The sequence below is a fragment of the Eschrichtius robustus genome, chromosome 1 (genome assembly GCF_028021215.1).
Source record: "Eschrichtius robustus isolate mEscRob2 chromosome 1, mEscRob2.pri, whole genome shotgun sequence".
Taxonomy (NCBI): Eukaryota; Metazoa; Chordata; class Mammalia; order Artiodactyla; family Eschrichtiidae; genus Eschrichtius; species Eschrichtius robustus.
This window is the reverse complement of record NC_090824.1, coordinates 125383364-125407521: the sequence shown is the minus strand read 5'-3', so window position 1 is coordinate 125407521 and position 24158 is coordinate 125383364. Positions and strand designations below refer to the sequence as shown.

The 24158-nt window shown below is 45.9% G+C and overlaps 1 protein-coding gene and 1 pseudogene across 2 annotated transcripts in view; both read left to right on the top strand.

The window, feature by feature from the left end:
- Positions 1-24158, top strand: part of DAPK2 (death associated protein kinase 2) — a 117476-nt gene that overhangs the window by 12522 nt on the left and 80796 nt on the right. The gene's annotated exons all lie outside the window — the stretch shown is intronic.
- Positions 15236-16198, top strand: LOC137759832 (heterogeneous nuclear ribonucleoprotein A1-like; annotated as a pseudogene).

Genomic DNA, 24158 nt, shown 5'->3' with positions numbered 1-24158 from the left:
ACCTGGGCCCCCTGCATTGGGAGCTTGGAGTCTTAACCACTGCGCCACCAGGGAAGTCCCCCAACTAGCAGTTTTTCTCCCTGCTAAACAGGATCTAGTGGAGATCATATATTGCATCTCCTTGTCATATATCTTTAGTCTCCTTTAATCTGAAACAGTTCCTCAGCCTTTCTTTGACTTTCATGACAAGATATTTTTGAAGAATACTGGCCTTTTAAAACAAATAGATACAGTCCGTATGTTTTCATTAACTTCATAATAATCTGCTATATAAACATCCCCAATTTACTAAACTTTCCCTATTGTTTCTCACTACTAAAAATAAGTGTTTCTGTGAACATATTTGTTCATTTCCTCTCTCTGCATTATTTCTGCCAGTGTATTCCCAGAGGTGGAATACGAGGTCAGAGGTTATGGCTGATTTGTGTAATGGTTGAAACTGGAAATACTGAACCAATTTACCAGGTCACCAGCATGTGCTTCTTTCCTTATGGCTTTGCCAATACCCTTTCATTATTTTTGTGTATTTTTGTGTAGTTTAAGAGTTTTGTAAAGATACCGTAATGTTTTCACTGTGGAGAAATTTAAAGTGGTTGAAGTCTTCTGTGCTTCTCCCTTAATTCCAAATCTTGTTCTCTGTGCTACTTTACCTTTTTTCATGGTGTTTCTATTTCATTTTCATAGATATTTTGAAGTTCTGATAGCAACACAAGGCAGGTAAGGCAAGTATAATCATTCCCATTTTATAAGTGATGAAAATGAGGCCCCGTCAGGACTAGAGGCAGAGGTCTTCCTGTAGACTGATGGTGTTGCCTTCCTCCCCCGAGAAGTAGAGGGGATTCAAGGTCTTTGGGGGGCCCCAGAATTCCAGCAAAGGGTTCCACTTCTTTGTCTCTACTTTTAGAAGCTGGCTGGAGTGTTTTTTTTTTTTTTTTTGGCCACGCCACACGTGGCTTGTGGGATTTTAGTTCCCAGACCAGAGATTGAACCTGGGCCCTCAGCAGTGAAAGCCCAGAGTCCTAACCACTGGACCACCAGGGAATTCCTTGGAATGGTTCTGTAAGTTTTCTGTGAGGTGCTATTGGGAGAGGGGGTGCTTGAGGAGAAGTGTGTTTTGAGGGCGAAGGAGAGAGCTTGGTTTCCCTGTATTCTCCCTTGCTGGGAAGACCAAGGTGAGGGGTAAGAGCCGCGGCCAGTGGTAGGAGTTAGGACCTTAGGTGCCCATCACCTCAGCTGCAGTAAAGCACCAGGGCTCTGGCGGTGCAGGTGGGAGGTCATGTGAGGCCCTCCAGAGCCTCCCACAGAGGAGTTGCTGCAGCCTTCAGAGTCTCTCTCCTGGAGATTGCTGTAGCCCCCAGAGCAGCCTTCAACAGGCTTTAAAGCCCAAGCACTTTAACCTGCAAGGGCTCCGACATTGTCTGGTCCAGGGGATGGGAAACTATAGCCCTACAGTCAAATCCAGCCTGCCACCTACTTTCAATGGCCCTGGAGCTAAGAATTTTTTTTTTTTTTTAACAAAGTATGTGTGTGTGTGTGTTTTAACTTTATTGGAGTATAATTGCTTTACAATGTTGTGTTAGTTTCTGCTGTATAACAAAGTGAATCAGCTATACGTATACATATATCCCCATATCCCCTCCCTCTTGAGCCTCCCTCCCACCCTCCTTTTCCCACCCCTCTAGGTAGTCACAAACACCGAAAGAATGGGTTTTATAGATGACCAGTTGCAATAGATTTGATGGTTGGAACACTAACTTTGGACCCCAATTAAGCAAACTGTTACCTGTCCCTGCAATTTCATTCTTCTCATGGCAGACCTGTATTACAAAAAACAAACAAAACAGAATAAGACAAATGCAATTCTTATTATATTTTGAGCTTCATCAGTTAAAATTCTGTGGAAATTTAGTTTTCTCCTTTGTTATGTAAGTACCTACTCTGCGCTGCCGGTGCAGGAGGTTCGGGTTCGATCCTGGGTCGGGGAACTGGGATTCCACATGGTGCAGGGCCAAAAATAATAATAATAATAATAATAAATAATAATATCCTGGATTTTACTTCTTGGCTCTCAATGCCTAAAATATTTACCATCTGACTCTTTGTGGAAAAAGTGTGTCTACTCCTGATCTACTCCAGTATGGTTTACTAGTTAAGCAGCAAAACTTTAAAAAAGTGACTTATTCTGGGGTGGGGGATAGGATAGAAACAGATCAAAGTGAGGTGCAGTTATGGAAAAGGAGGAAGAAGAGGTGAGCAGCGGTCCAGCTGCGCTCCTTCCCTGCCCTCCGTCTCACAGCCTGTGAGGAACCTCCGAGAAGCCCAGTTTCAGAACCACTGTCCATGTCAGTCTGTCCTGTCCTGCAGGGAGTGCTGGGGTGGAAGACGGGAAGGGAGGTCTGGGTATTAGGGATTGTGCATCCTCTCTAAACCTGGCCCTGCATTGGTCATGGGCTGTTACCTAGTTTAGTCCTCTTGCAGCCCTACGGGGTGGCCGGTGTTTCTCCCACTTTGCAGATAAGGAAGCTGAAGCTTGGAGAACTTAACTAACTTGCCGAGGGAAGTGTCAGAGCCGGGATTTAAACCCATGACTTCTGACCCCTGGTCCAGTGCTCTTTGTGGGGGGTGGGGGGTACCAAGCTGCCCAAGATTTTTCTTTCTGCCTGTGACCCTGGGCTCCCCTCCAGAGAACAGGGGAGGAGATGGATACTATTGTTTAGTGGTTTATTGGGGAATCTGCTGAGAGCCCGGTTGTCCTTGTCTAGTCCATTTCCACGGCTGACACTGCTCCCCTGCCCACGCCCACCCCCTGGCTGCCTGCATCTAAGCCTGAGACCTCAGAACCCTAATCTTGAATCCTGAGCTGCTGGTCTTTGGTGGCCTGGCCACAGGGCCTGGAGGGTGATGAATTATCTTTCCCTCCTGGGGGTGAGGTTTATTTGGCACCCTGGGCCCAGGGCCCACCAGCTAAAGAGGAGAACTTGGCTGCTCAGGGGCTGCAGTACGGTCCTGGGAGGCAAACGCTCCTACTGGTGTTTTGGAGGAGACAGGGCAGAGGGGGAAAGGCAGCTGAGGGCCCCAGCAGGAGGACAGGCTCGGGGCAGCAGGCTGATGAGCCCTAGCCTGGTGGTGACTGCTCTGGGTGCTGCAGCCACCGGGCCCAGGTGTGATCCTGGCTCTGCTACTGTGAGCCGCTGGACCTGGGGCAGCTTCATGCTCATAGGCTCCGTTTCTTTGTGCTAAGATGGTCCCATTTCTCACAGGGCTGTTTTCCAGCCTTCTGGGGTCCCCTCCTTTAATGTCCGAATAAGAATAATGAGCATTCCATTCCAGGGCAACAGGAAGTCCTGTTCCTGACTGAGCATTTCTGGGTCTCCCCAGGGAGTGCTCACATCCTCCTTGATGTCTTAGGTCCTTGGACTCAAGGACCTCTTTTTCCTTCGAGACAAGGCAGCACTCCCTCTTGTGACCCTGTCTCAGGCATGGACTCAGGCCCGTTTCTGAGTGCCTCCCTTGCCACTGAGGCTGCTTGCAGGATAAACTGAGTTTCGGGTAGTGAGAGGAATTTCTGCACAGAGAAGGAAACAACTTAAAGTGGGGTAATAGATACCTCCACTCCTCTGACTCCTGCCATCTGCCATGATGCTGGGGCCTTCCAGGACCCCTCCCCAGGCCCGAGATCTGCTACCATCCTTACACTTACCTCCCCAAAGAGACGCCCTATTCTTTCGCATATAGGAAGTTTAGGTCCTTGTTACAGCCTCTCCCTGAAAGGACCCTGGGCCTCTCTTTTCCAGAACCAAAGGTCCTTTAAAGTTTTTCCCATGCAAAAAGCCGTCTCTGACCATTCCCCCACCCCACCTCCACCCCATTTCGGAGTCTTTTGCCTTCCTTATTACCAGTAACAGTTCTGAGCAGCTTTCAAAGTGATTCTTTTCCCATTCCTAGCACAGATGTAAGGGGCGTAGCCTGGCATGTGGGAAGTACCCAGCAAACGGTTGCAGATATGGACAAGGTGATGCTAAAAGCCCAGCGGTCAGTTGTTTTGAAGAGCTCATAAGGAGGAGCTGGGTTGGGCTGCTTCTCCTCTGTTACCTCATTTGATCATGAGCCTCCACATTGGGGTAGGTGGGCAGGTAGGAAGTCACCGTCCCCATTTTACAGATAGGGAAACAGAGGCACAATGACCCAGCCCTACTCTTGAGAGCAGGGCGGCCAGATGGAGTGGAGATAAGGCTGTGTGTCCACAGGGGTTTGTAAACACAGGTCCAAGTAGCAATCTTGAAAAGATTTCTTAGAGAAAGAGATTGTATAAGACACCTTTGGACCCAGCTAAGTCAGCAGTGTTTCCAGAGTTTGGAATTGTGAGATTCTTTCTGATGTTTCAGCTGAGCCCTGATGTAAGAGCCTTCCTGGGGTCCACACATGCCTCTGAGATTTCAGCTTTCTGCTGGCCAGGAAGCGCTGCCAGGCCCTGGCTAAGCCGGTTTGGCTCCACCAACCGCCACCCCAATTCCCCTGGTTCCCAGTGTTGTTACCATCCAGGAAGTTCTGCGGCTGGACCATCTCTGGGGCAGCTGATTCACCCCTCTCCAATACACAGTCAAGAATTTGTCTCTCAGGCTCAGGTATTAAACCTAGGTACGAATCCCAGTTTTACTACTCACTGCCTGTGTTACCTTGGGTAAGTTACTTCACCTCTCTGAGCCTTGGTTTTCTCATCTGTGAAATTGAGAACATACCACCTACCTTATCAGGCCAAGATTTGAACCTCCATCTCTCCTGACTCTAGAGGATTGAGTGAGATTATGACCGAAACGTGTAGCACAGTGATTGTCATCTTGGGTAGTACATATGAATCACAGAGGAGGTTTAAAACAAACACACATGTATACATGCCAGGGATTCAGATTTACAAGGTCTGGGGTGGGGCTCTGGCATCCATATTTTTTAAAGTGTCCCAATTTGTGTAGACTGTACACCTGGATCCAAGATCACTTCTTCAAAATGGTACTTGAGACACAAAGTAAGCTCCCAGAGCTGTTGGTTTACTCCTTCCTTCCCTGATTGAGCAAATCTCTTTATTATCCTCTATCGCAGTGGGCCATGTTAATTTTACCTCTTTGTCTTCGCTCACAAAGACCCCTGCCGGGATTCCCACCTACCCCTCCACTTGTGCATGGTGTCTGTCATACCCAGTATTCCTTTCTTGCTAAAACTACCCTCTTTCCTCTTCCGCCCTGAGCCCCTCACAGCCCCCTGCCCCATAGAGTGGAGCTGGGCTCGCTCTTGTGCAGGGGTGGCCCCTGATTGGAACAGGGATGGTCACTTGACCCAAGAGTGACCCATTCATTGGCTATTTGGTATCCTATGAGATGGCTGGGCTGAAAAAGCTCTGCCCACTAGGACCAGTGATATATTAGCTAAAAGCCAATTAGATGGCCTCTCTCTGAGACTTGATGCACAGTGAGGAGGGAATGGGGCTGCCACAGAAGATGCAGTGATTCCACGAGCTAATTCCTTTGCGGCTTTCTCTTCCTGTGTGTATCCTTCCAGTGATCGCCTTTTCCCCAAAGAGCCTAGGTAGCATGCCTTCCCTGTGTTATCTGTGTCTCACCCATGCCTGGAGCCCTGCTCCAGTTCTACCCATGCCCAAGTTCTGCTTCCTTACAGAGGCCTGTCCTGACTACTGCAGGCATGTAGACTGCAGGCAGGGTTGGGTGCACCTGTTCTACATTCCTACAGCATGTTGTGGATTCCCTCGTCATCATTATTTGCCTTTGAGTCTGTTCCCGCCGTCTCTGGCATCGCCCCTTAACAAAAAGCTACCCTAAAGCAGCTTGCAGTCCAGTGAGCTTTCCGATCATAGGATCTGGAGGTCATTCTCTTTTATCTCCCAGTGCCTTACCCAGTGATAGGCACATAGTAGGTACACAATAAATGCTCGAATGAGTTCTGGTTTCAGTTGGCTCCCAGGGTCTCTATTCTGGCTTTGCACTGTGACCTTAATCAAGTTTCTCTTCCTCTCTGGTTCTCAGTCCCATTTCCCCCCTCAGCTCTAAAATGTCATGATTCTATGAAATACCCATCAAACATCTATTGGGTAGGAGATGCTTTGATGGGCATAGGGAGGGGTGGAGAGGGGAGTGAGTGCAGAGATATAGTTTATACCTTCTAGGAGCTTATAGAGAAGTTGCAGGAGCACATAAACAAACAAACAAATAACCAAAACAGCCCACTGAGAGTATCATGCTCGGCAGCAATTCAAGAGCTGTCAGAACATAGTGCAGCCAAAAGAACATTCCAGACAATCTATGTGATACTCGTTCAGAACGTGGCTACCTCCATGGACTGGCACAGTCAGAAAAGGTTTTGGGAGGTGAGAGCTAAGTGAGGCACTGAAGGATGGGTGGGATTTGAATAGGCTGAGCAGTGAGTGTGGGCATTCTAGGAATAGATGGACTTGAGCCTCCCAAATAGACAGGAAAATGGAAGGTGTGTTTGTGAGGGTGGGTCCCCCAGAAACTGGATGACGTGTTCTAATAGGGAAGCAGTGCGTGAGCCTGGAGTAGCAAGGAGGGGATGGACAAAAGCCTAAGCTGCCATTAAAGTTTTACTAGTGTTGGTATTGATCACAGTGAGGGGTGGTGGGAAGGATGAGGGGAAGTTAGGACTATGGTTGATTTAATTGTCTTTTACTTATACTCTCTGTATTTTCTAAAAAAAAACTTTAAACATGTATTTCTTATGTCATATAGAACAAGTTGCTTTTTAAGTATTTCATGCTCAGGAGTTTGGACTTCATACTGGTTTTAAGCTGGAAGAAAGGTTAATGGGATTGAATGGGGAAAAGCTCATGGGGGACTTCCCTGGTGGCACAGTGGTTAAGAATCCGCCTGCCAATGCAGGGGACATGGGTTCGATCCCTGGTCCGGGAAGATCCCACATGCCATGGAGCAACTAAGCCTGTGTGCCACAACTACTGAGCCTGCGCTCTAGAGCCCACAAGCCACAACTACCGAGCCCACATGCCACAACTACTGAAGCCCGCATGCCTAGAGCCTATGCTCCGCAACAAGGGAAGCCACCGCAATGAGAAGCCCGTGCACCACAACGAAGAGTAGCCCCCGCTCGCCGCAACTAGAGAAAGCCCATGCGCAGCAACGAAGACCCAATGCAGCCAAAAAATAATTAATTAACTAATTTTTTAAAAAAAGGAAAGGGTCATGGGAGGTGGCCCAGTGAGGAGTGAATCACTGTAAAGAATGTGAGGGGATGAGGACCTGGAAGCTTCTCAAGGGAGGGATGGAGGCTTCACTGACTTGTATCCCTCACACAGAAAGAAAGGTCTCAGTAAACCCCTGTAGAAAGATTAGCAAGTCAGGATGGCAGCCCCTAAGAGGGAAGGTAAACTGATGGTGAGGAGTCACACTGGTTCCTGCAGTGAGTCTCCCATCTCTTTGCCAGAAAAATTCTGGCAGATACCCTGGGGGGTTTGGAAAGAGTCATTTGTCATGGTCATTGTCCTCACTGGGCCACCTCCCATGACCCTTTTCTTTTTTTTTAGATTACATTTATTAATTTATTGTTAATTAATTAATTTATTTATTTTTGGCTGCGTTGGGTCTTCGTTGCTTTCTCTAGTTGCAGCGAGCGGGGGCTACTCTTCGGTGCGCGGGCTTCTCAAAACTTAAAACTATTCAAATGTTAATAACTGCAGGTGCTCATTTAACAATAACAGTGTTGTACATTTCTTTTCTCTCTGCGAGATTGCCCAAAAGCCTATAGCATTGCCAAGATTAGCTGACCCTTGCTGATGTTAACCAGCATTTGGATGGTGTACTCTAGGCCCATAGGAGTATGTCTCTAATGTGTCTACCTTCCCTTTTTGTTGCCACCTTAGTTTCCTCTTTGCAGGGTAGGTGCTTCAAGGCTACTGTCTAAGCCACATCTTCCCTATAGTTTGTCTGATACAGAGTCAGGAATAAGTGGCTGGCAGATTAAACTGAAGAATGTGGCTAACTTAGCCCATTACTTTGCCCACTCTACCTGTCCAAACTTACCTCTCTATACTTCCTAACCTTTCTCACTCCAGCTGCACTGTCCAAGCCTTTTTAAAAAAATTTTTTATTGGAGTATAGTTGATTTACAATGTTGTGTTAGTTTCAGGTGTACAGAAAAGTGAATCAGTTATACATATACATATATCCACTCTTTTTTAGATTCTTTTCCCATATAGGTCATTGCAGAGTATTGAGTAGAGTTCCCTGTGCTATACCACAGGTCCTTATTAGTTATCTCTTTTATGTTTAGTAGTGTGTTTATGTTAATCCCAACCTCCACCTTTCCCCTTTGGTAACCATAAATTTGTTTTCTAAGTCTGTGAGTCTGTTTCTGTTTTGTAAATAAGTTCATTTGTGTCATTTTTTAGATTCCACATCCAAGCCTTTTAATGACATGTTCTTTTCTTCCTTCTGAGCACCTTCTCTCTCATCTTCCTTCCTTTCTTCTACTAGTTGTACTCAGCCCTCAAGTCCAGTGAAAATCCCTCCTATCCTCTGAAGCCTTCCCGTGGGTATTTCCCCCAGCTTCAGCCATCCAGCTTCCAGCATCCATAGCCCTTACAATCTCTGCCTCATACATAATTGTTCTGAAGCAGAAGGTTTCCTGGAGGCTCATTCTGTATTCTGAGTCAAACTGTGAGCCCCTTGTAGGCAGAGGCCAAGGTTTACCATTCTTAGTGTTCCCATCACCTCTAGCATAGCTATAGAGCTGGATCCATAGTAGGTGCTCAACAAACACAGGGGCTGGTGTAACCATAAATTGTATTCAGCCAGCACTGAGCCCCTGAGGGCTTGAGTTTGTGTTTCTAAGACCAGGAGAAGGTAGAAATGCAGTGGCATTATTTTCATCACAGCCCTGTTCACACGACCTTCTTTGTTTTCTTGCCTGGAGGGGGTGGAGCAGGGGAACAGGCCAAGTGTGCAGAGCTGTTTGACATCCCAGCAGCTGTGCAGAATGCTCACTTGTTCTCCCCTTTCATGTGCCAGAATTGCCGCACATCACAGCTTCTTCCTGCACTGGTGTTAGCCTAGTGGCCTCTGTCCTGCTCCTGCTTTTCCAGGAATTGGCTGAGCCTGGTTCTGCGAACCCCAAAGGGGTATCTAGTCCCAGATAGAGAAGATGCCAGAGCTTCCCTTTGTGGGCAGCGACCAATCTCAACTGAGGAGATGCCGTGGAAGTTCCAGGTCATGATTTTGGCTTTCTTGGGGCTGTCTGAGGATAAGAGAAATGCAAAGATTCATCTGTGGCATCTGAGCCATCAGCCATGGACTTAAAGAACTTGATTCAAGTCCCACTTTAGCTGTCAATATGCTTTGTGACTTTGGGCAAGACACTTTCCCTTTCTGGGTCATGCAGCATTTTGGTGGTGCAAGTGGAACCTGATTGCAGGTCTCCTAGCTCCTGGTGCTTCCTCTTTCTACTACTCCACAGAAACACTACAGGTATTTGATATCACACCAAGTCACCTACCCTTTCGCTTTTGACTTGTTCCTGTTAGTACCTGAGGTACTCTTAAGAGTAGGGACTTTCTTCAGAGGCCTGCTGTCAGAGATCTACCCCCAAAACGTGATTCTCCTACATTTCACTCCTTTAAGCCTCAGACTTCCTTGGGGCTACGTGATGGGTCTGTCTGTTTCTCTTCTTTTAAATTAAAGTATAGTTGATTTATAATGTTGTGTTAGTTTCTGGTGTACAGGAAACTGATTCAGTTATACATATATATAACATATTCTTTTTCTTATTCTTTTCCATTATGGTTTATTACAGGATATTGAATATAGTTCCCTATGCTATACAGTAGGACCTGACCTTGTTATTTAGTGTCTGTCTCTTTTGACAGCTGCAGAGAGATCCTTCCAGAAAAGGTGGGCCAAGTGACACTGCTTTGTTGAAGCAAGTAAGGCCGTCCCATGACTGGGCTCCATAAAGATTTGTCATACGAATAGATGAATGAGTGAATGAATGAATGAATTCTAGCAAGAGGCAAGAGAATTGATGAGGCCATGGGATCACCTGAATCATCACTGTAAGAGACCAGGGCAGTCTTGGGAAGACCCCTCTGTGAAACTGACCATCTTAGAGCAGCACTTGCCCAGTTTCCAGTCCTGATGAAATGGGTTCTGTCCCCCACTGCCACCCCAGCTCTTTCTCCATGTCGAAGCATTCAGCAAGACCGTGCAGTGAGAGCTGGTGTGGGAGTAAAGGCGTCCTGGCTTTGGTTCTGCAGCTGCATGTGCTTAGGCAAATCCTTTCCCTCCCCAGGGGATCTCGGTTTCCCATCTCTAATGTTTAAGTGGCTTCCAACACTAGCCTCCTGTGACTTTATGATCATGTGAAGCATCCTTGCTGGGTCAGAGGCCACCTACTCCCCAGGGCAGGAGTCACCAAGGGCCATGGCACAGTAAAGCCTCCGGTGCCACTGAGACTGCTGTTGCTGAGATTAGACAGGGATGCTTGGCATCGAGGCTGTGCCCAGGGCCTGTTTTAGCAACACGGCTAGTAAATATTGACTCTGTGGCACGAAAATGGAAAGCAGAGATGACTGTGTTAACTCACTCAAGGGGCAGAAGTTCACCAAGCCCTGATAAGACAAGATGTAGTTAACGCAATCTGTGGGCGTATCATTGACAAATACGTTGTTTAGGGCTGCGGAGAGCTGAAAATAGGACAGGGGAACCTTCACGGCTGATCCACAGCTGCTGTCCCGTTGGCATAGGCTGGCCTGCTGGTTCATCGTTCATTTTTAAATGAATGAATACTTACATTCTTGAAGGATAGAGAAAAAAGACTGTAAGGAAATACACCAAAACATTCACTGTGACATTCTCTAGAGATGGTGAAATTGCCCGTAATTAAAAACTATTTTTCACACTGTCTACAACAATCACATTACTTATAATCAGAAAAAGGTAATGTATTAGAAATAAAATACCCTTCTTTGAAGAGTCTGAAGGAACTTTCAGAATCTTCTAAGTACCTCAGATCTTTGTGTTTTGCCTGCTGGACATTGTATGGTAACGTAGCTCTCAAAAAACGAGAAAAGTCCATATGAGAGAAGGTGCTCTTCAGAATAAACCCTCATCTAAGCATGTTTATGTATTGATTTGTACCCATGAAAGCAGAATGTGGTGGGAAAAAATTCCAATCACTTGAGATAGCAGGATTTTTTTTTTTTCTATGTAAACAAACACTGCTTTGAGTGCTTTCTGTTTGCCAGCCCTGTATTGTACAATGACCAAGCCCGGCTTGGCCCAGAACTGGGCAGGTCTGAGCACAGGGCACTCTGGTAAGTGGTTCCAGTGGTTCTGGTAAGGTAGCAGGAGCCAGGTATGGAGGAGGGACTAGGCCTTAGAATTTGGAGGGCAGGGGTGGGAGTGCCATTATATTAATAATAATAATTATCACTGATTAAGCACCAACCATATGCCAGGAACCTTCCACATATTACTAATCCTTACAAAACTTTGTGTGATAGGCATTGGCTACCTTTTAGGGATGAGGAAAGCAAGGCTAGGAGAGTCACCTCCCAAAACTTCAGAGCCCATCAGCGGCAGGCTCTGGATTCAAACCTACATCTGCCTGACTGCAAAGCATTTGCTCGTCCCACCCTGCCAGGCTGCCTCTCAAGCAATTTAGGGTTTTACAGGAGAGCACAGACACCTGCAAAGGGAGCCTGAGCTAACAAGATGCACGCAGTCTCCAACCAGGACTGAGGGTCTTTGGAGGAAGACGCAGCACCAAGCGTAAATCATCGGCGAGTAGCTACAGGTAGCATCCTTGTGTACCAGCCCTGACCCCAGGACTGGGTCCATCTGCCCTCCTCGGCCCTGGGGCCACCCAGTGGGGCCACTGGGGCCACAAGAACCATGGGACAGGTGAGCCTTCTTTGAGGTTCCTTCTGGCCAGTCCAAAGGGCCCTTCATCCTCATCATCCCTTGTGTGATGGGGGAGGTCATTTGTTGGGGGGCAGTTGGAGTTTGGGGCTGCACAGTCAGGGCCTGTGGAGGAGAAGAAATTGGTCTGTAGACCTACTTTGTACCTGGTTAATTAAAACAACCAGTAAAAGAGTCTCATGGTGGTTTAGCTTTTTAACTGGCTTGCTAGAGCTAATTTCTGAGTCTGACCAATCGCCTCTTTGGGCCCAAAGATCCTGTCCTCACAGCCCTTGGGACTGGCCAAGAGCCTCACTTCCTCGCCCAGCTCCTCTGGAAATCTCGCTACTGTAACCTACCTGGAGAATGCTTCGTCTGCCCCCTTCACCCGGGAAGGCTTGCCTTCTGAGAATGAATGCCTCAGAGTTGGAGTTCATCGGTTAAAGTTGGTTTCCACTTATTTTGTTTTCTTAGGAGAAAGGATGTGAGTTTTGGGGGAGGGGCTGAATTGTGGTATGTGGTGTTTTTAAAAAACTATGTTTCTGGCCCAAGCAGCTGAGTTGATTGAAGCCCAGCAGCACCCGTTATGGAAATGGCTTATCTTGTGGTTCTCCAGAGTTGTGGCTAGAACATATTTGGTTTCCTGGCAAAACCATATAGGATTTTGAAATTTGATGGAGAAGGCTTCAAAGTTACCAAAATTGAAAGGAGCAGTGGCATCTGTATTCTCCTTCTGGCCCAGGAGTCTGGGTTTCTCTGAGGCTCACACCAATGTGAGTATCTGTTTTTTGACATAATAATGATAATCGTAATAATCACCTACATTTGTATAGAACTTTACAGTTTATGAAGCACATTCACATACATTATCTCATTCAATTCTTGTGGCTACATTTCTAGATAGGCAGGGACAATTAACCCTATTTTACAGAAGAGAAAATGAGGGCTCAGAGACGTTAAGTGACCTGGTCACACAGCTAGGAAGAGGCAGCATCAGAAGTTGAACCAAGCTTTTCTGACTCCAGACCAGGAAAGGCAGGGAGGTTTGCATCCAGTTTATGATGTGGACCTGCCATTGTGCTGGAATGCAGGCTCCCTGGGCACAGGGAGATTCAAGCAACCCAAGACTGTCCTGGGCCCAGCAGAGCCAGCCTCTGTAGAAGATGAGACAACCTTCAAGGTGCAATTTGGGGCTTTGTGTAGGCTTTGCCCCTGTGGCCTTCTATGGCTGCTGTTTCTATTTGGTCTGTACAATTGCCCTGTGAGGCAGCAGGGTGCGTAGCTGCTGTTAGCCCCATTTTACAGATGAGAAAACTGACATTTCAAGAGGTTGGGTGACTCACTCAACACCATTTATTCCTTATTCACAAAACAAATATGTATTGCATCCCTATGGGAGGTACATAGGGGACTGAGGCCACAGCTAGTGACTGGTGAAGGAAGGATATGAAGGCGAGTAAGAAGAGGGAACACAGCAGGTACTCAGCAACTCTCTGCTGAGTGAGGGCCCTGGAGGACAGCCCCCAGGTTGTAGATCTCTTTGTATCCACCACAGCAATGAGGACAAGGCAGGCTCAGGCCAATGTTCCAGAAAAACTCTGTTAGTCGTGTAAATAATGGTGATGACAATTGCTATCATTTATTGTGCTCCTGTTGTGTAGCAGATCATAGGCATTTTACCTGCACTATTTCTAATTGTCCTAGTTACCCCACTTTACAGATGGGAAAACTGAGACTCAGAGAGGTCAATGACTTTATCCCAAGTCACCCTGGGATTAAAAGTCAGGTCTGTTTGCCTCCAAAGCCAGCACACTTTCCCCTGAACTACTCTGCCTCTCTATGAAGATGAGCTGTGAGAAACTTGCTGGAGAAGGATGGTGCCTGTTACTTTTGGGAAACTCATGGATAAAGAGGGTAAGGTGTGGAGGGGCCTTGGGTGGGCAGACAGGACCACAGCTCTGGGTAGAGAATCTTTAAGAGGCTGTGAGCCCCGCTGGTGGCAGCTGTGCCTGATGGGAGAGCAGGACGGGGCAAGGTGGGGTAGGCATCCTCTTCATGGCTCCTCCATCCAGCTGGCTTCAAGTCCTCAGAAGTCAGAGGTTGTTTTGTCCCCCTCGGATACCCTGCTGGGAAGGTCCCACTGCCACAGGTCTTACGACCCTGTTACACAAAGATGAGTGACATCTTTTCCCAGAACTCCTGAAACCCCCAGCCTGCTTCCCCATCCCTCTTCCCTACTGTATTAATTTCCTGGGGCTGCCATAATAAATTACCTCAAACCAGGTGATTTAAAACAACAGACATATATTCCCTCACAGATGTGGAGACCAAAAGTCTGAAATCAAGGTGTTGATAGAGTTGGTTCCTTCTGGAGGCTGTGAGGGAGGATGGGTTCCTTGCCTCTCACCTAGATTCTGGTGGTTCCTGCTTGTCCTTGGCATTCCTTGGCTTGTAGATGCATCACTCCAGTCTCTCCCTCTGTCTTCACATCCCCTTCTCCCCCGTGTGCCTCTGTGTGTCCTCCTCTTCTGTCTAATCTCCCTCTGCCTCATGCTTTTTTTTTAATTAATTAAATTAATTAATTAATTTATTTTTGGCTGTTTTGGGTCTTCGTTGCTACACGCAGGCTTCTCATTGCAGTGGCTTCTCTTGTTGCAGAGCAAGGGCTCTAGGTGCATGGGCTTCGGCAGTTGTGGTTCACGGGCTCTAGAGCGCAGGCTCAGTAGTTGTGGCGCATGGGCTTAGTTGCTTCGCGGCATGTGGGATCTTCCCAGACCAGGGCTTGAACCCGTGTCCCCTGCATTGGCAGGTGGATTCTTAACCATTGCACCACCAGGGAAGCCCCCTTTGCCTCACTCTTATAAGGAAACCTGTTATTGGATTTAGGGCCCTCTCAGGTAATCCAGGGTGATCTCATCTCAAGATCCTAAGTACATGACATCCCCAAAGACCCCTTTTCCACAGAAGGTCACATTCACAGGTTCTGGGGATTAGGACATGGACATATCTTTTTTGAGGGACCACTCTTTGACCTGTGACACCTGCCACCCCTTTTTCCTCCTGGAGCTGCCTGAGACCTCTGGGGTCAGTGCCATCACTGAAGGCTGGGCCCTGTGCCAATGCAGCTGCCACTCCTCCTCAAGCAGCCCCCTGAGCCTTATGGTCAAGTGGGTCTTGGCCCCCCGTAGACCAGCAGTGGGAGGACCCCGTATTAAGAGCTCATAGAGCCTTTCTGCCCATGGACATCGCCGAGTAAGCATCGTTGACGTCTCCCCCCACCCCCCACCGCCTCCACTGCCATCATGTCTAAGTCAGAGTCACCCAAAGAGCCCGAACAGCTGCGGAAGCTCTTCCTCGGAGGTTTGAGCTTTGAAACAACTGATGAGAGTCTGAGGAGCCATTCTGAGCAGTGGGGAACGCTCACAGATTGTGTGGTAATGAGGGATCCAAACACCAAGCGCTCCAGAGGCTTTGGGGTTGTCACGTATGCCACTGTGGAGGAGGTGGATGCGGCCATGAAAGCAAGGCCACACAAGGCGGATGGGAGAGTTGTAGAACCAAAGAGGGCCGTCTCAAGAGAAGATTCTCAAAGACCTGGTGCCCACTTAACTGTGAAAAAGATTTTTGTTGGTGGCATTAAAGGAGACACTGAAGAACATCACCTAAGAGATTATTTTGAACAGTATGGGAAAATTGAAGTGATTGAAATCATGACTGACCGAGGCAGTGGCAAAAAGAGAGGCTTTGCTTTCGTAACCTTTGATGACCATGACTCTGTAGACAAGATTGTCATTCCGAAATACCACACTGTGAATGGCCACAACTGTGAAGTAAGGAAAGCCCTATCTCAGCAAGAGATGGCTAGTGCTTCATCCAGCCAAAGAGGTTGAAGTGGTTCTGGAAACTTTGGTCGTGGTCACGGAGGTGGTTTTGGTGGGAGTGACAGCTTTGGTCGTGGAGGAGACTTCAGTGGTCGAGGTGGCTTTGGTGGCAGCCACGGTGGTGGTGGCTATGGTGGCAGTGGGGACGGCTATAATGGATTTGGTAATGATGGAAGCAATTTTGGAAGTGGTGGAAGCTACAATGATTTTGGCAGTTACAACAATCAATCTTCAAATTTTGGACCCATGAAAGGAGGAAACTTTGGAGGCAGAAGTTCTGGCCCCTATGGTGGTGGAGGCCCATACTTTGCCAAACCCCGAAACCAAGGTGGCAATGGTGGTTCCAGCAGCAGCAGTGGCTATGGCAGTGGCAGAAGGTTTTGATTACTGCCAGGGAGTAGTGTGCTACTACAGGCTTATCAACTCTTAAAAAACAAAATTCCAGTTCAAGCTCATGGCTAAAAGGAGCATCCTTATGAGGACCTTTATCTGAGCTACCGTGCACTTCATTTTCACTGCCATGCAGTAGTCATTAGCTGCTGTGCAGCTTGAATTAATCATTCAATTTTGTGAATGGACTTTTTAAAGATAAAATGCATTTAACTTGGAAAAAAAAAAAAAAAGAGCTCATAGAGCCCTGGGGTTAGCTGCTTTTGAACTTCAGAGCGGTAATTCCCACCTGGGACGTGCTGTCCTTGTCCTGCATGGCATAGGCAGGCGAGAGGGTGTCCTTGGCAGGGCAGGGCCCCATGGGTCAGCCAGGCTGTGGTCTCCTGCCAGGCCGCAGCTGGCACAGGTCCCTGACCATGTGGTGCCCCCTCCTGCCGCCTCACCACCCTGCAGGGACCTGCTCTGCTCTTCTGCCCACATCGCCTCATCCTTTCCTGCCCACCTCCTCTTAGGACGCTTCCTTTCTCCATGCCCTTGCTTGTCTGGTAATTTCTCTCTCCTTCCTCAAAGGTGGCACATCTTGTTTTTATTTAATGGTATTGACTTTTCTGAGGGATCAGATCTGTTTTTTCAGTTAGACGTCAGCTCCCCCGTGGTACCTTGCCTGTGGTCTTTGGTAAATATTCAGTACCTATTGGTAAATACCATTGGCTGCTCACCTGGCATAGGAAAGTGTTTTGGGCTCCTGGCCTCGCCCAGGACCTGAAGTCTCCTTCAGAGACCTGAGAGCTGTTGGGACAATCACACAGTGTTCAACCTGAAAGGGACCTTCAAGAGTATTTAATAATCCAACACGGGTTTTCCAGAAGAAGAAATGAAAACCCAGGAGGGGGTGATTTGTTCCTAAATTATCTGGTGGCTTTGAACAAGTCACTCACTTCCTGTGTTTTCATTTCTTCCTCTGGAAACCAGAGTGTTGGACTGTTAGGTACTCTCAAAGCTCCCTTTTAGGTTGAACATTGGATTATTGTCCCAACAGCCCTCAGGTCTCTGAAGGATGGTGTGTGATACGGCAGGAACTTTTTCCCCGTGCCTGAGGGAGGGTCGGAGATACTCACTCCTCCACCTCTGCCCGCAGCACTGCTGTCTCCTCAGGTAGTACTAGAACACCAGACTGCAGGATGGATCACACTTTTCTCTGTAAGCAGTCTTGAAGATAACCCTACTTCCCAAGGGTCAGGTGCTCTGGGATGCGGGAAGGCCATCTTGGAGCCCTTGGTTAGAGGAAAATGAAGTAAATGAACACTTGACCGGAGTCACTGCACCTCCAGGGAGGACTCAGGCAGCCAAGCCTCCGGCTCAGAACCCTGGCTGGAAGGTCTTTCTTTCTGGCAAAGCTGCCAGTCACACCCAAAGAAGGCTGGGATTTGTTAAGTGCAATGACTAATTAGACCTGAGGCAGGAGATCTCTACCCGCTCACGATGGTATCATGATTTATTCATGTGAGGTTGGAACACTTACAGGGACTGGACCTTTGTTTCCTGTGGCTTCCATGTCATGTGCAGCCAACTGTATTTTTCCAGAATGGATTATTTCTCAAACCTAGCTTGCTTTCCCAGTTGCCGCCAGGAAACTTATAACTCTGGTCACTCAACAGCGCCCCCCTTCCTGGCTCTGCAGTTGTTTTGGAAGGAATGCATCCTTATCTGGGCCTCAGTTCCTTTCCTAGCAATGCAGGCGCTGGGCTAGCTGCTATCTCAAGGCCTTCCAGCCCTTAGGTTCTTTACTTTTTCTTGCCCCTTTTCCCAGCGGACACTTCTGTTTTCTTAAGGGATATGCTTCCATAGAGCTGCTGCAAGGAAATCAGAGACATCTCAGCTGCTGGGAAGCCCTATGCCTGGTTTCACGTTTCTTCCCAATTACTAAGTCTTAAAGGCACCTAGTGTCCTTTAAGCTGCCAGTTTCTGCCTTTCAAGATCACACAGACTCACTTAATGGCTAAAATCTCGGTAAGGAAGAACAAGGTCTCAGCCCTGAGGCAGAGTTAAGGCGGGCTCACTCCACTCTGTATTCCCTCAGAATGAAGGGTAGGACCTGTCTCACTCCGCAGGACGTTTGCAGTGTCACTGTGACTGCTTCCTGCACTCTGGACGTGGAAGTGATTTGGCTCCTCAGTGATTTGGTTGCCACCTTGTGGATCGTCTGGGGGAAAGGGTGGCAGGGGCCTCAGGCCTTATAGGGTCTAAAAATGGTTTTGCTTCCGTGCTTTCTTTTTGTCTGTTTGCCATTATGATGACACCGGAGATATAATTTATATCCTGTTTTCCCCAATTACATTGCACTGTAAACATTGCCCTCTCATTTCCTCGGGGAATATATTTATCGGCCAGGTGACATGATCAGGTTAACTTTAATAGTTGAAAAAGAAAACTAGTGGATAAAGCCCCAGGCCTCAGAAGGGACCATTATTAAGTTTCCATATATCCTTCCAGAAACTGTCTGTGCATACACAGCCATACATATGCACGTTCTGTATTTTTTTTAATGTAGATTGGATCAGACTGTACATGTAGATGGGATCAGGATGTTGTTCTGCAATTTGATTTTTTAATCCTGTGCATTTTCCCAGATCCGTGTGTGTGTGTGTGTGTGTGTGTGTGTGTGTGTGTGTGAGAGAGAGAGATGTTCTTTTTAACAGCTGCATAGACCAACTATGGATGGACCATAATGAATTTAACCGGTGACATTGAGGTTGTTACTACAATGCGCATCCTTGTATATACATCTGCATACCTCATTTACTCACCTTCTATCTGCCAAGTATGGTTCTAGACACTGAGGATTCTGCAGTAAAAAAGACAAACTCCAGTGCCACACTCATACCAGTATAATTGTTAGGTAAATTCTGGAAAGTGGAATTGTTGGCTGATTGATTTATCACATTTATTGAACGCACGTAAGCCATGTAGAATATTTCGTCAAATGTTTGATGAGTGTTTGAATTTTTGGCTGCCTGAAACTTTCTCCCTTACACTTGCCCCTGACCACGGTATCAGTACCCTCTCCTCAGCCTCCCAGTGGTTAAAGGGCCATTTACTGAGGCTTCAGGAAGGTCACTACAGCAGTGCTGGGTGATGACAGTAACATGTGTTTGCTGACACTTTTCTCTCTTTTTTTTCTTAACTGACGTATAGTTGATTTATAGTACTATATTAGTTTCAGGTGTATAACATAGTGATTCAATATTTTTTAGATTATACTCAATTTAAAGTTATTATAAATATTGGCTATATTCCCTGTGCTGTACAATATATTCTTGTAGCTTATTTCTTTTATACATAGTAGTTTGTACCTCTTAATCCCCTATTCCTATTTTATCCCTTCTCCCTTTCCTCTCCTCAGTGGTGACCACTAGTTTGTTCTCTATGTCTGTGAGTCTCTTTCTGTTTTGTTATATTCACTTGTTTGTTTTATTTTTTAGATTCCATATATAAGTGATAGCATACAATATTTGTCTTTCTCTGTCTGACTTATTTCACTAAGCATAATACCCTCCAAGTCCATCCATGTTTTTGCAAATGGCAAAATTTCATTTTTTTTTGTATTTTATTTTATTTTATTGAAGTATAGTTGACTTACAATGTTGTGTTAGTTTCTGGTGTGCAGCAAAATGATTCAGTTATATATATGTGTGTGTGTATATATATATTCTTTTTCAAATTCTTTTCCATTATAGTTTATTACAGGATGTTGAATATAGTTCCTTGTGCTATGAAGTAGAACCTTCTTGTTTACCTATTTTATATATAGTAGTTTGTATATCTGTTAATTCCAAACTCCTAATTTATCCCTCCCCACCTTCCCCTTTGGTAACCATAAATTTATTTTCTATGTCTGTAAGTTTGTTTCTGTTTTGTAAATAAGTTCCTTTGTATCATTTTTTTAGATTCCACATATAAGTGCTATCATATGATATTTGTCTTTCTCTGTCTGACTTCAATTAATATGATAATCTCTAGGTCCATCCATGTTGCTGCAAATGGTATTATTTCATTCTTTTTTATGGCTGAGTAATATTCCATTGTATATATATACCACATCTTCTTTATCTGTTCATCTGTCGACGGACACATAGGTTGCTTCTATGTATTGGCTATTATAAATAACACTGCTATGAACTTTGGGGTGCATGTAACTTTTCGAATTAGTGTTTCTGATTTCATTGTATATATACCTAGGAGTAGAATTGCTGGATCTGCAGTTCTGTTTTTAGTTTTTTGAAGACCCTCCATACTGTTCTCCATAGTGGCCGCACCAGTTTACATTCCCACCAACAGTATATGAGCGTTCCCTTTTCTCCACATCCTCACCGACATTTGTTATTTATAGACTTTTTGATGCCAGTCATTCTGACAGGTGTGAGGTGATATCTCAATGTGGCTTTGATTTGCATTTCTTTGGTGATTAGCAGTGTTGAGCATCTTTTCATGTACCTGTTGGCCAACTGAAAAATGTCTATTCAGGCCTTTTGCCCATTTTTAATAGGTGTATATATATATAGAGAGAGAGAGAGAGAGAGAGAGAGAGAGTTGTGTGAGCTTTTTATGTATTTTGGATGTTAACTCCTTATCAGTCAAATCATTTGCAAGTATTTTCTCCCATTCCGTAGGCTGTCTTTTTGTTTTGTTGATGGTTTCCTTTGCTGTGAAAAAGGCTGGCACTTTTAAGTTCCTTGAGGTACAGCTTTGCCATGTGTCCTCACAACTGTGTGAGGAAGTCAGAGTGGCTGGTTCGCACTTTACAGAAGGAACTGGGGCACAGAGAGGTAAGACTGAGCTAAGGTTGATGAAGGGAGTCCTAGCTCCCCACAAAGCTGGCTGGTAGCAAGGCTGGGATGAGGACTCAGAAAGAGGGATTCTGCTTCCTGGGACTACTTCAAGGAGTGCTCAGAGTTCCTGCCATTTAAATGAAAGCATTTTACAAACAACCCAATCAAAAAATGGGCAGAAGACCTAAATAGACATTTCTCTAAGGAAGACATACAAATGACCAAGAGGCACATGAAAAGATGCTCAACTAATTATTAGAGAAATGCAAATCAAGACTACAATGAGGTATCACCTGACACCAGTCAAAATATCCATCATCAAAAAATCTACAAACAACAAATGCTGGAGAGGGTGTGGAGAAAAGGGAACCCTCTTGCACTGTTGGTGGGAATGTAAATTGATACAGCCACTATGGAGAACAGTATGGAGATGCTTTAAGAAACTAAAGATAGAATTACCATGTGACCCAGCAATCCCACTCCTGGGCATATACCCAGAGAAAACCATAATTCAAAGAGACACATGCACCCCAATGTTCATTGCAGCACTGTTTACAATAACCAGGACATGGAAGCAACCTAAATGTCCATTGACAGACGAATGGATAAAGAAGATGTGGTACATATATACAATGGAATATTACTCAGCCATAAAAAGGAACGAAATTGGGTCATTTGTAGAGACGTGGATGGACCTAGAGATTGTCATACAACGTGAAGTAAGTCAGAAAGAGAAAAACAAATATCGTATTTTAACGCATATATGTGGAATCTAGAAAAATGGTACAGATGAACCTGTTTGCAAGGCAGAAATAGAGACACAGATGTAGAGAACAAACGTATGGACACCAAGGGGGTAAAGCTGGGGGGTGGTGGGATGAATTGGGAGATTGGGATTGACATATATGCACTAATATGTATAAAATAGATAAATAATAAGAACCTGCTGTATTAAAAAAATAAAATTAAATTAAAAAAAAATGCAAGCGTTTTAAAGCTGGAAGATGAAGTTAGTGTTTTTCTTTTCACTTCGTTCTAAAGGGCTTGCATTTCATGAATTCACTTAGAGCTGCTCTGTGCAATGCAGTAGCCAGCGGCCACGTGGGACTACTTAAGTTTAAATGTAAAGTAATTAAAATTAAATAAAGTTACAATAGGTTGCTCAGTCATGGTAGCCACCTTTCAAGTGCTCAGGATTCACGTGTGGCTAGTGGCTACTGCATTGGAGTGCTCTACTGTATATTTCCATCATCCACAGCCCTGACTTCAAGTGTCCATAAGGCTGTAATGTTATTTTTCTCCTAAACACTTGAATGTTTGTAGGTGGAATTTTTGAGATCATCTTCACTCTCTCACTTTACAGGTAGGGAAAAGGGGGTGCACAGATGGGAGGTGACTAGCTGCCCATGGTCACACAGCTGAGGGTGCAAAGCTATAATTAGAACCAGACCTCCTCCTATGTTTCTTCCACTTCAACCTGCCTCATTTATCCTGAGGACACTTTCTTTTCTTTTTTTTTTTTTTAAACTGGGGTATAGTTGTTTTACAATGTTGTGTTAGTTTCTACTGTACAGCGAAATGGAGTTCCCTGTGCTATACAGCAGGTTTTCACTAGTTATCTATTTTATACATATTAGAGACCTCCTGTAGTACAAACTGAAAATAAAGATGATTGAGAAGGCAGGCAGGCGGAGCCTTTGCCTGAAGGTGGCCTCTGTGGTTAGGAGTGATGAGAAGCCACTGGTTTAAGACTGAGAGCCAAGTGGGGAACATCGTCATACTGAAAGGGTCAAGGATGCCTGTACCCCATGACTCATAGATTTTATCCTCCACTCAACCTCTGGCTCCTGAAAACTGTAGTTAGGAAGATGAGCAGAGAGTACTAAGCAGTTGATAACTGTTGTTAGTACTAGTAGTAATACTGGTAATACTAATAACACAACAGTTGTCAACTGCTTAGTACTCTGCCAATTTTCCTAACGACACTTTTTAATTTTGGTGGTAGTAGTAGTAGTAGTAGTAAACAGGAAGACACGAGTTAAAAATTATGTCCATAGGCAGTCCTTAAAGGTGGAGGGAACTTTCTGGTATACCAAGATAATACTCTTGTGTGTTTATGCTAGTGATTCTCAAATGTTAGTGGATATTGGAGTTCCCCTAGAGGGCTTGTTAAACCATAGATGTTGGACCCCATCCCCAGCATTTTGATTCAGGAAATCTGGGGTAGGGCCTGAGAATTTGCATTTCTAACAAGTTCCCGGATGATGCTTATGCTGCTGGTTTGGGGGGCATACTTTGAAAAGCACTGGTCTATACCTTTAGGTGCTAAAGAGAACTCAGCTTAAGTTTCAGTGGCACAGATTTACATTTCTAACCCCCTTTTACAGACCCTCCTACCTATGCCCCAACTGTGCCCCACCTAGAACCAGCCTCTGTACCACTCGGAAAACAGTTTTGTCATTACTAACCATGTCTGTGTTTCAGATTTTCAGACCTAACCACCAGTAAGTCTTGAGCTTCTACAATGTGCTGGTTTTACAGTGGGTGTGGTGGGTCACACTGATGAAGTGTAAGATATTGCCCTGCCCTTAAGAAGATTAATCTAGTTTGCGGGTGGGAAAAACACAAACGCTGGAAAGAAAAGGGTACAAAGAGATAATTGCCTTTTTGTGTACTCAACTTTGTAAGCTGACACATTCAGGGGCGAGGATCCCTGGGGGTTGGCATGGTCAGGGAAGCTTCCAGGAGGAGTTAGAACTTGAACTTAAGCAGAGGTAGGATTTGAGTAGGCAGAAGGTATCTCAGAATAGGCAAACGGGCAAACAGGAGAAGCCCCGAGGTGGGAATGTGTGTGTTGGGTTGTCCCTGCTGGGAAGCCAGAGTACAAGGGCCCTGGGACCTGGCCAAGGCGCCCAGCCTTGACGGGAAGGGAAGACAGGTCTTGAGCAGAAGAGAATGTGATGATATAAGTGTTTCAGGAAGGTGGACTCGGGGATGTGTGGGGTCGACTGGGAATGTAGGTGGAGGACTGTGGGCACGAATGCTGACCAGGAGGTTGTGCTAAGTGTATTCCTCTGTAAAAGCCTAGCTCTAGAGGGGGGTGGGTATGAAGAGAGTCTAGTCAA